The sequence below is a fragment of the Muntiacus reevesi genome, chromosome 17 (genome assembly GCF_963930625.1).
Source record: "Muntiacus reevesi chromosome 17, mMunRee1.1, whole genome shotgun sequence".
In the NCBI taxonomy this organism is placed as follows: Eukaryota; Metazoa; Chordata; class Mammalia; order Artiodactyla; family Cervidae; genus Muntiacus; species Muntiacus reevesi.
The window spans coordinates 8,885,035-8,897,432 of NC_089265.1; the positions used below are offsets into that span (position 1 = coordinate 8,885,035).

General features: G+C 39.5%; 1 protein-coding gene and 1 non-coding gene across 3 annotated transcripts in view; both read left to right on the plus strand.

Annotated features, from left to right (window-relative positions):
* The window catches only part of KIF13B (kinesin family member 13B), a 201,446-nt gene that overhangs the window by 39,693 nt on the left and 149,355 nt on the right, over positions 1 to 12,398 (plus strand). The gene's annotated exons all lie outside the window — the stretch shown is intronic.
* Positions 9,295 to 9,367, plus strand: TRNAK-CUU (transfer RNA lysine (anticodon CUU)). Its single transcript has one exon. It is a non-coding gene; the product is annotated as a tRNA-Lys (tRNA).

A 12,398-nucleotide genomic window follows, 5' to 3' on the forward strand; every position in this document is an offset into this window, starting at 1 on the left:
CACTGCTTGTAAGGGTAGGAGAAGGCAAGAGTTGGTTAAAGGGCATCAGAGGAGAACGACTCAGACTAAGGTTTGCCTTCTGGATTTCCCATTACCACTGGTGTGCCTTTGGAAGTTTTCATGACTTTGGAAGTTTTCATGAGCTTCAGTTTCCTTTTCTGTAAAACTGAGGTGAGGACACCATTATACAGATCTTGCCAGATCGCTATTGGCATAAATGAGTTATTTATGTTGAATGCCTACTACATGGTTAGGTACTTAGTAGATGGTAAGTGCTATTATTCCTTGATTTGTTTCTTCTGATCATTTTTTCACTATAAAAATTTTACTCATTGAAATACATCATATTTTAAGTAATTTTTTTACAGGCAACATTGATGCATACTTATTGGCCAGGTTAGACTAATAACCATGCCCTCCTCTAGGGGATCTTCCCAACCCAGTGGTCAAACCCAGATCTCCCACACTGCAGGCGGATTCTTTACCATCTGAGCCACCAGGGAAGCCCAGGCTAACAACAGCAATAACAAATCATGCCCTTTTGCTTCTTAATTGGCAGTGATAATTGGCAGTTATCTTAGGTGACTTAAGCTATAACTCTAAGTGTGGTTTATTAACCCTCCAGATAGCAAGTACAAGATGTTTATTTCAGGCATTGTGGGTTTCCTCTAAAGAGCATCAATTTGCATAATATTGCTCAGAGTTGGTTTCCTTGTTCTGAGCAAAGAGCTATTATTATCATAGTCAAAGCAACTTCGTGGTCAAGGTCTTTGAACACTTAGAAGGTGTAAATAATGCAGAGACAGCTAGGATAGTGTTCTTGGAAATATAAGAATTGAACAGAGAATTTAGTTTGGGGATCTTCTCACTGATGATAAATAGCATTTGTAGGCATTATTATTTCTTATAGTGTGTTGGATCCTTTGCCAGGGGTTTTACCTACAAGTTCAGTAAAAGCACTTAAAACAGAAAATATAGGCACCATGATTATCTCAGATTTTTCAGAAGAGGAATGAGGCAGGAAGCTGTTATATCACTTAGTAAGTGGCGGAACTAGGACTTGAACTCAGGTCTGCATGAGCTCATCCCTCCAAAGCCACCTATACTCACTGCTTCTTACTGCTTTGTAGGATTTCACAGAAGAGTCTCTTCTTTATCTTTAGACATTTGAAAATGTAATTGCTTTTAGAAAAGTAAAAAAAAAAGAAAAATATAGTTGGTAAATTCAGATTAGAGCAAAACTGTGGGCATTCAACAATTATTGATTGGTATCTAATACATGGTACCCTGGCAAGGTGTCTGAGAAGGGAAAGATAAGTATGACCTGCTCTTTTTTTTTTTTTTTTTTTAAATATTTTGTTATGTTGTTCAGTCGCCAGGTTCTGTCTGACTCTTTGTGACCCCTTGGACTGCAGCATGCCAGGCTTCTTTGTCCTTCACTGTCTTCCAGAGTTTGCTCAAACTCATTGTCCATTGAGTTGGTGATGCCATTCAATCATCTCATTTTCTACTGCCTGCTTCTCCTCTTGCCTTCAGTCTTTTCCAGCATCAGGGTCTTTTCCATTCCAGCTCTTTGCATCAGGTGGCCAAAATATTGGAACTTCAGCTTCAGTCTTTCCAGTGAATATTCAGGGTTGATCTCCTTTAGGATGGACTGGTTTGATCTCCTAGCAGTCCAAGGGACCCTCAGGAGTTCTCTAGCACTACAGTTCAAAAGCATCAATTCTTTGATGCTCAGCCTTCTTTATGGTCCATCTCTCACATCCATACCTGACTACTGGACAAACCATAGCTTTGACTAGATTGACCTTTGTTGGCAAAGTGATGTCTCTGCTTTTTAATATGCTGCCTGGGTTTGTCATAACTTTTCTATAAGTATATATACTTGGCTAAACTGACTCTTAGTTGTGTCACGTGGGATCTAGGTCCCTGACCAGGGATCGAACCCAGGCTCCCTGCAGGGAGCTTGGTGTCTTAGCCACTGGACCACCAGGGAAGTCCAGACTTGCTTTTTTTTCTTTTAAAGGAATTACATTCTACACTTCAGGAAACACATCCTCACCTAAGGATATTACATTTGTTAATGCATTCAACAACTATTTGCTGAATGCCCTGTAAGTGTGTCAGTATAGTATTGACCCTTAGAGAATGATCATGCATAAAAAGAAATTTGGTCCCAGGCTTCATGGAGCGTCTTAGTCTATCACAGGTATTACAAACTGGTCTAAGACATTTGGGTCTTTTATAATCAGACATTAATAAGCCCCAACGATGAGAGCTGGGGCTTTCCCACGTGGCATAGTGGTAAAGAATCCACCTCCATGCAGAAGACGTGGGTTCGATTCGTGGATCAGGAAGATCCCCCGGAGGAGGACAAGGCAGCCAACTCTAGTATTCTTGCCTGGGAAATCCCATGGACAGAGGAGCCTGATGGGCTAATCCCTGGGGTTGCACCGAGGCGAGCACAGCTAAGTGACTGCGCGCACAGAGACACACACAGTATGTCAGCCATGAAGTTCTGATGAACACACACACACACACACACACACACACACACACACACACACACAGACACACACAGTATGTCAGCCATGAAATTCTGATGAACACATGCATGCACACACACATGGTATGTCAGCCATGATGATCTGACAGATTCCCTCTCAAAGGTATTAGCAGGCGCAGCGTTAGTCATACAGCCTGTTCCTGTGAGCTCTGTGAAGTCACAGCTCTCAGACAGGTGCCTTGCCCGAAAGCTTCCCATGAGACCAGCGGAGCAGGATTCAGGACCCTCTGCTTAGAATTATGTGGCAGAGTCTGGATTCAGGTCTGCCTAGAGTCCTAAGCAGAGAACCCCAGACCAATGGTACAAGATGCCACGGTTGCCAGGGTCTTAAATTTGTCTCTCAAGAATGGAGGTACCTGTGTGAGATTTCTAGTCCGTGTGCAGAGTGTTAACATGGCGCATTTTACTAGTTAAAAATTATTTCTGATGTTCCGTGTGCTGATTAATGAACCCTGGAATGTTGTTCAGAAGAAAAGATAGCCAGACCTGTTTTTGCATGAACCCATTTGGCTATCTGATAAAGTCTGTAGACCTTTCTCAGCATAATCTTTCAAAAGCATAAAATGCAAAGGATTACAAAAGAAGCCAAATATAATGAAATACAGTTTCCCGAATATTTTTAAAGACGTGTAGTGCAGTAATATGTGCTTCTTTATTACTGTATTGACTATGAAGATCTAGTGTTGGGAATAATTCATTTCAAAGTTGTGATGAATATAAATACAATAATTGTAATGATAAGAAAATAGCTGTAATGTTTATTGGTGACAAAATCACTGCTAATTCTGTAATTTATTGCTTATATTAATGATTGAGGGTAATGGCTAAATTACTGTTAGATAGTAAAACATGAAAGTGTAACTTTTTCCCCTAACCATTTTTGCAGATGCCCATTCATTCTATCAGGGTTAAGAATCCCTACTCTAGAGTGTGCATTTTTAAAATAATTATTTATTTTTAATTGATGGTTACAGTATTGGTTTGATTTCTGTCATACATCAGCATAAATTAACCATAGGTGTACATATGTCCTCTCCCTCTGGAGTGTGAATTTTTGATTAGAATCTTCTGTCACCTGATGAAGCCTGGAGTGTATATTTGTGATTAGGATACCGAATGTCAAGAAATTAAACTAATTTAATGGATTAAAACTTAACACTCGCCTTTATTGCTATTTTTTCTTTTTAAAAATAATTAGTAGGGATAATGAGACTGTACAAATCACAAATGCAGTGTGTGAAAGTTCCCTAGGAGAGAGCTATGAAGTGCTATGGGACTATTCAGAAGTATTTTCAAATAAAGACAAAAGAATCTTAGTAAAGACATCATGATAAGACAATCTAGACAGACATGAATGCAGTGTTAGGAAGAAGTTGAGGGGAGGCGGAGTGAAAGTTGCAAGTACTATAATTTATGAAGGTTGAAAAAGACATCGCAGAAAAACATGATTAGGACTTTCTTCTGTCTGGTCCAGAAATAAAGACATTTCAGATACAAAGAATAGCATGATGGTTGGCATGGACAGTGGGAGAGCCTGGAAGGTTCTTCCACACAAGAGTGACATAATTGTCCAGTCACGGCTCTAAGCACTTTATACATGTTGTTTAATCCTCACAGCAGTCTTACTGTTATTTGCATTTTTTTGCGAATGTAGAAAAAGGCATGGAGAGATTAAGAATCTTGCTCAGAGTCAAAACTAGGCCTTGTCTGGCTCCACTGGACTCAAAATGACTCAGTATGAGATTACACTGATGACTGTGGAGGGTAGATTAGGCGGGAATGCAAGGGGAGATTGGAAAATCGGGTCAGAGATTATTAAAATGATGCGGCAAGAGATGCTAAAGGTGGCCTGAACATTGAGTGTTGACAACAGATGAAAAGAGTTTTCGTCTTGGAAATCTGCACATTGATGTTTTTCGAGTGAGACAACACCCACAGAATAGGAGATGAAAGTCTAGTGTTTCTGAGTGGAGAGAAATTTCCCCAGCCAGTTTAAATATGTACTTGGCTGAATGAATGCTTGTGTTACCAGTTCTCTCCTGAGTGCAGAATATTCATTACTGGCAGGATTTTACTATAATCACCAGGTAGCATTTACAGTGAGCACCCCTGTAGCCACTAGCCTACCTAGGATCACCAGGGGAACAGTGTGTGGTGACTAAGCTTACAGGTGTAAAAGGTACCAACGCCTTGTCAGAGCAGAGGAAACATTCGGAATCTGGCTTATTTGCTAACAGTTCGAGAAAACTCAGAGAAGTGGGAGGAAAAGCTTTAGGTCAAGGGTTGACTAATCATTCATTCAGGGACTGGAGTAGGGTTGTTTCATCTTTGAGGTGAAATACAGCAAACACCCCCTCAGTCCTGACTTTGCTAAGCCCTGCAAAAGAGGTTTCTGGCAGCTTAGTGAGTTCTCCCTTAAACAATTCAAGAGGGCTGCAAAAATGTGAACTTCCATGGATAAATAACCAGGGTCCATAGTTCTCCACGTAATAGATCATCAGAGCTATATGAGAGTTTGTAAAACATAACGAGTCCACGTTCAGCCTTTACAGAGAGGTGGAGTCGTAGGTTCCTGGACTCAAAGCTTTCCATTGGCCGAGTCCATATCCAGCTCCTCACTGATTGGACAGACGTTCCCTAGGCGCCTGTGGGCGGGCCTCCTTCACCCACACAGTCCTTCTAGACCTTGCTTCTTCACTTTTGCAGGCCCAGATATCTTTAACTTCAACTCCTTGATATTTCTGGTTAGAAATATCATTGATTTGCTTTTATTCTGCTGTAATGCAATGATTATTTTCGGGTCATTCAATATGAAGTGTTAACATTTTCACCCTCATAGTCACTCAAATATGCTCTCTTCTACATTCCCATTTTTCATTTCCATGTTTTTATTTTTCACTTTCTTGTTGACAGACTAATGGTGTGATTTAAGCTAAGGTTTCTTAATATAGAACTTCTGTTTAATTGTTAATTGCAATTATCAAATTGTAGGTTTCCAGGCTGGAAAATAGAAACAATTCTTTTCTATTCTTAATACTCATCCCTAGGACAAGGCATTCCTTGGAAGGCAAAGTACTTTCAAACAGCCAAAGCAGGAAAATGGGATTTTTTTATTTTAAGATGCAGTGGCTAAATGCACAGATAAAATTTATGCCATTTTCTCTCCTTATAGAATCTTTATTGAATAAGGTAGCTGAGATCTACTTTTTAAAATGGAAGTATAGTTGATGTCCAGTGTAGTGTTAGTTTTTGCTCTCCAGCAGAGTGACTCAGTTATACATGTATACATTCTTTTTTATATTTGTTCCATTATGGTTTATCCCTGCACATTGACTTAAAGTTTCCCGTGCTGTATGGGAGGATCTTGTGGTTTATCCATTCTGTACCTGATAGTTTGCATTTACTAACCCCCAAATTCCCAGTCCGTGCCTCACCTCCTCTCCTCCCCCTGGCAATCCCAAGTCTGTGTTCTGTGTCGGTGAACCTGTTCCTGCTTCATAGATAGATTCATCTGTGTCATTTTAGATTTCACATACAAGTGATATCATACAATATGTCTTTCTCTTTCTGACTTAGTTCATTTAGTATGATAATCTCTATGTCCATCAATGTTTCTGCAAATGACATTATTTCCTTCTTTTTTATGAGTCAGTAGCATTCCATTGTGTTTATGTATCCATTCAACTGTTGATTGACATTTGCGTTGTTTCCTAGTCTTGGTTGTTTTGAATAGTGCTATGATCAGAAATCTGTGGATCAGATCATAGCTTCATGCTGTGAACATAGGAGTGCATGTATCTTTTTGAATTATAGTTTTGTCCGGATTTATGCCCAGGACTGGAATTTCTGGATCATATGGTAGCTATTTTTAGTTTTCTGAGGAACCTCCATACTGTTTTCCGTTGTGGCTGTGCCAGCTTCCGTTCCCATCAGTAGTGTAGGAAGGTTCCCTTTTCTCCACATGCTCTCTGGCGTTTGTTATTTGTAGACTTTTTAGCGGTGTCCATTCTGAGCAGTGTGTGAGATGGTGGTGGTTATTCAGTCGCCAAGTTGTGTCTGACTCTTCATGACTGCATCTCACCAGGCTTCCCTGTCCATCACCATCTCTTGGAGTTTGCTCAAGTTTCATGTCCTTTGCATCGGTGATGCCATCCAACTATCCTGTCCTCTGTCACCCTCTTCTTCTGCCTTTAGTCTTTCCCCAGCATCAGAGTCTTTTCAACAGTCAGCTCTTCACTTCAGGTGGCCAAAGTATTGGAGCTTCAGCTTCAGTCCTTCAGTGAATATTCAGGGTTGATTTCCTTTACGCTTGACTGGTTGGATCTCCTTGCAGTCCAAGGAGTCTTCTCCAACACCACAGTTCAAAAGCATTGATTTTTTGGCTCCCAGCTTTCTTTATAGTCCAGCTCTCACAACCATCCATGAGTACTGGAAAGACCATATCCTTGACTATATATAGACCTTTGTCAGCAAAGTGATGTCTTTGCTTTTTAGCACACTGTCTAGGTTTGTCATAGCTTTTCCTGCATTTCTCTAATAATTAGCAAATCGAGCATCTTCAGATTTTGGTATTGTGGGGGTTCTCTAACCCCACATGTACCAAGGGATGACTGCACTCTTCTGTTTCATTAAATACATAGGAAAAGTCAGATCTTGATTTTAAAAGGTTAATGGACTTTTTTCTCATTCTTATGTAATTATTAGAAGAAAGCTCAATATACCAATTTAATATACATGTTAACCCAAGGAACACCATTTCTTCATCATACTCCTTGTTTTGTAAATAATTTCTGGTTTTAGTTACACATTAAATTTTATTATTATAGATCAATTAATGAGAAGCAACATATTGATCCATCTTTTATCTGTTTTAAATTACTAGATGTATATAATTTAAATACTTGTTTAATTACTTTCAGTAATCTATCTTACAAAATGTATTCTGTAATATACACCTCCTTGAAATGAATGTTAACACTTTTATTAGAATTTAAAAATGAAGTCAGGTTGTTTCTATGGAAAATGTGTTTGACTTACCTGATTAATTTGATAATAAGATAATCAAGATTTGATAAGATATGTAAGTTACTGATTTAATAATTAAGTCACATTCTAGTTATAGTGCAAACTTTTCCATAAATTGAATCAGCTAAATGTGTAACTTCAGTGTTTTTATGAAAATATATTGAAAGCACATTGTAAGATGAAATAATTTTTCCAAATGGTATTCTTTTGTCAGAGGTATAATGAAGTTAACAAGATTTGATTTTTTTCAATCCTTTCTGAGTTTTAGAGGTTAAGTAAAGTTCCGATAAGTGAAACAATAGCAGGTGTGATTAACTTGAGAAGTTATGGTAGAGTCTTTGGCCTCTATCCAAGAAGCTGAGAAAAAGGAATGCTTTATGACCTGGGTTACATTCTTTTTGCCAGTCAGGTAGTTTCCAGTTTTTGCTTTCAGGAGACCTAATTGATTCATTAGCTTATAGAGTCTTAAAAATAATGTTTGGTATTAGAGCATTCTGTTTGTTTTTTTTTTTGCTGTGTACCATGGCAGGAGTGTGAAGACTTGAGTGACGTTACTGTAACAAACCTCCCTCCAGTTCAGTTCTCTTACACATTTTAGCAAGATTTTCAGTGCTTTGCATGTGTGCTCAGTCTCTTCCGACTCTGGGACCCCATGGACTGTGGCCCGCCAGGCTCCTCTGTCCCTGGGATTTCCCAGGCAAAAATGCAGGAGTGGGTTGCCATTTCCTACTCCAGGGGATCTTCGGCCCGGCAAGCACACCCGCGTCTCTGGTTTTCTCCTGCACTGGCAGTCAGCTCCTTCACTGGCACCATCTAGGAAGCCCCTTCAGTGCCTTACTTCTGTACAGAAGAAAGCAGTACCATGAATGCTCAATGCCAGCTCATTTCAGTAGTAAGTTATAGTAACCGCATGGACTCGTTTCATTATAAGATGCTTTTCCATTACAGTTTTTACTTTATTGTGTTTATCAAAATTTGTGATGTATTTATTTTGCTCTAGTCAATTATGTGCTACTAATAATTGTATTGATAGCTCAATGCAGAAGAAGAGTAACCTGAGAAATTTAAAGTTTTAATTTATATAGATATTTTTGCAGAAAAGCATGATAGAGGGTTAACAAAAGAGTTTACATTAGGATAAAATGTTTTGTGCAAACTATCAATAGAATGGAATTTAGAGACCGAGTGTTTCTTTTTCATTGCCTTCAAATTTTCAAGTCAGTTCAGATGTTGGATAGATGACTTGACATCACTGGGTGACTTGATGGGAAAGAAGTAAAGGTATGAAATTTTTGGCTATTAAAGAAAAGAGTTTTTTCATTTAAAAAACAGTGGATTGTATCAACAATAAAATATCATTATTTAAATTTATATAAATTTATGGTACTTGGATTCCAGTGGATAAATTTAAGAAATTCTATTTAAAAATATAAAACTTCAGGAATTCTTTGCAACTATTTAAACCCATTTTTTAGTAACTTTATATGACAACTTAAATGTATGAGGAGGTTCTTTTGGGGGGTACACGATCAAAGAAATTTTTGAAGACTATTGCAGGTATGTGCATACCTAGATTTATTAGTCTTAGACATATATTCATTGACTCCCTGAAGAAGATTTTAGCTTAAGATGTACAAGCTTTTTAACCTCTTCTCCTACTGTTTGATTTTTATATTTAATTTCTTCTACCGTCATTTCAGGCTGCCTGGCTAGCTCAATAGGTAGAGCATGGGACTCTTAATCCCAGGGTCATGGGTTCAAGCCCCACCTTGGGCGGTTGCCCAAAGAATCTGCCTGCAATGCAGGAGACCTGGGTTCAGTCCTTGGGTCGGGAGGATCCCCTGGAGAAGGAAATGGCTATTTCCTTCAGTATTTCAGGAAATACTTCAGGGGTGAAGTATTTCCTTTACTCCAATATTCTTGCCTGGCAAATTGCATAGACAGAAGAGCCTAGTACAGTCCATGGGGTTGCAAAGAGTTGGTCACAACTGAGTGACTAACACTTTCACGTTTCATAGTCATCTCTGTGGTGTTTTTACAGAATATATTAACTTGTACTTTGAACATCGTCTCTTCATTCCTTCTTTACCAAGATGAGATCCTGCCCTTCCCCCTTTCTCTGTCCTCTTATAGCCCACTTGCTTTATTCATAAGTTGACATTATTATATACATATATATATGTGTATCCATCCATCCTTCCATCCATCTACTCTTTCACTGGCTTCTCTGCCCATCCATCCATCTGTCTATCCCTCTGTCTCAGTGCTAGACCAAATGGTGTGTTAGATTTCCTGTCTTTCCCTGGGATTGTTATCAGAACTGGTTCATAGGCTATTTGATGGGGTTGTTCTAGCATAAAGTTAAAATAAATTTCCCTTTTTCTTAAATTCAGTCAATTGCATCAGACTGTACCACATTTTAAACCATGACTCACTTGAGTAAGCTTTTTATTTTTCCTGCAGTTTTGTTTACTTTTTAACTGTGTCTTTGGTGATTTAGTCGCTAAGTTGTGTCCAGTTCTTGGCGATCCCGTGGACCATAGCCTGCCAGGCTGCTCTGTCCATGGAGTGAGTTGCCATTTCCTTCTCTTCTGACCTAGGGATCTTCTGACCTAGGGATCAAACCCAAGTCTCCTGTGTTGCAGGTGGATTCTTTTGCCCCTTAGCCACCAGGGAAGCCCCAGTTCCGTCTTCAGCATATTCTTAAATTTTTCTCTTTCAGATCCTTAGTTGTACAATTTTATTATTTCCCTCCAAAGATTTTTGTCTCTGAGCCTTCTGTCTTATGGTTACTCTCTAGATAACTGTTACCTGAAATTCAGTGGGGAAGAATTAACGTTTTCTGGCTCTTTTACATTTTTAGATCATGGTTTCTTAAGGAAACTGGTAGTTTAGAGTCTAATGTGCAACAATAAAGGAAGGACAAAACGCTGACAGGGAATATGCCTAGGAAAAGTAGTGTCTGGAGAGGCTTTGAAAAGTGAAAGTGAAGTTGCTCAGTCGTGTCCGACTCCTTGCGACACTGAACTGTAGCCCGCCAGGCTCCTCTGTCCATGGGATTTTCCAGGCAGGAGTACTGGAGTGGGTTGCCTTTTCCTTCCCCAGGGTATCTTCCTGACCCAGGGATTGAACTCAGATCTCCTGCATTGCAGAGAGGCTCTTCACCATCTGAGCCACCAGGGAATCCCTGGTGAGGGATTATTTATCAGGAGAGATTTTATTTTAGGTAGGATATAGTGATGGTTAACCTAACTCCTAGTCTGTCATTTCAGTAGACATTCATTGGATGCCTACAATCTGGAAGGGCTAAGTGTAAGCGCTGAGGTGTGAAGGTGAAGGAGCTGGGGTGGGGGCCGGGATGGAGGCCTCCGGCTCCTGGTGTCCCTGTAAGCAGTTGGTATAGTGTAGTGCCTGTTACAAAGAAGCATATTCAAGGAGTTCTGGGAACCTTGTGTTTTCACCTTTAATTGCTGTAATTCTCTTATGCCTTCCGATAAGCATGATATAACTGTGCTCATAGTGTTCCAAGACACAGGGGCATTTTAGATAGGAAACAGGTTTATGAACATCAATGGGGATCCAGTTGTTACCCATAAGAGAGAAGGAGCAGGAAGAGATGATATTAAAAAATGCCACCAAACTTTACCATTTATTTTTAATGAACAGTAGATTCGAATAATATAGCAAAGTACAATGAACCATCTTGGGGGGTGTGTCTTGACAGCCCTCTGCCCTGGAAAAAAAAAATCATACTATTGCAAGTGAATTTTTGACTAATGGAAGATCTTAAAACTAGGCACCCTTAGTGCCTTATCGCCTCTGGACCAGCTCTTACTCTGGAATTTTTTCCAAACTAGTTCACCCAGGAGAAGAATAAGACCTTTGCACCATCTTGCCTCCGTAGCCAAAAGGCATTCATCATCTCCTACTTTTGAAATCTCTCTGTTGAGATTTTAGGAAATCCATACACAATATCCCCTCTTCACTTGGTACTTATTCTGTGCCAGGTCCTGTTCTAATCCCCATCGCGATCCCTGACGTCGGTTCTGTTATTGTCTGCGTTTTACAGATAAGGGATGCTGGAGCACAGTCAGGTTAGTTGTTTCTCAGGTCACACAGTAAACGCTGCAGTTGGGATTCAAAATCAAGCAGTTTGATTCCCGAGCCCAGTCTCTTTACCACTGTAAACTATGAAAGGTATGAAGAAATACTGACTTAAACTTGTAGAATGCTTAAAAAATTTTTGGCAGTTTCAACAGTTTTACACAAGCAAATTTCTTAAACAAGTCTCTTTTTCACCTCTCTGGGAAATGGAAATACCAGTTAATGTTTGGCTGTATTGTCTGGTATTGCTGACACACCTGTGTTGGTAGGTGAGTGTACAAAACTAATGTGCAAGTATTCCTCTTGTACACAGTACCTGTTACCTATGTTGTGTGCAGATTGAATTTTAAACTTCAGTTCATATCCTCATTTACTATTTTATTTCCAAGAGTCTAAATTTGCATTCAAAAGCTTCCAGTGCTTTTTTCTTTGTCCTTCAAGCTAATGTATTCTAAGATTGCTGTTTCTTTCTTTAAGACAGTTTAGTTCAGTTAAGAATACCCTGAATTCTGAAGCCATACTGCTTCTTAAGAGTTAGCTGGTTGTATCTTGGAATATGAGAGAACCAAAGGATGTCGGTGTTTTCTTTTCTAAACCGTTTCCCATGTTGTGTGTCATCCTTCTGCCCCACTCTGTGCTGGACAAAAAGTGATGGGTTTTGCCTGTTGGTTAGGTAGGCTGGACAAGTCTTCTCTACCTGCGC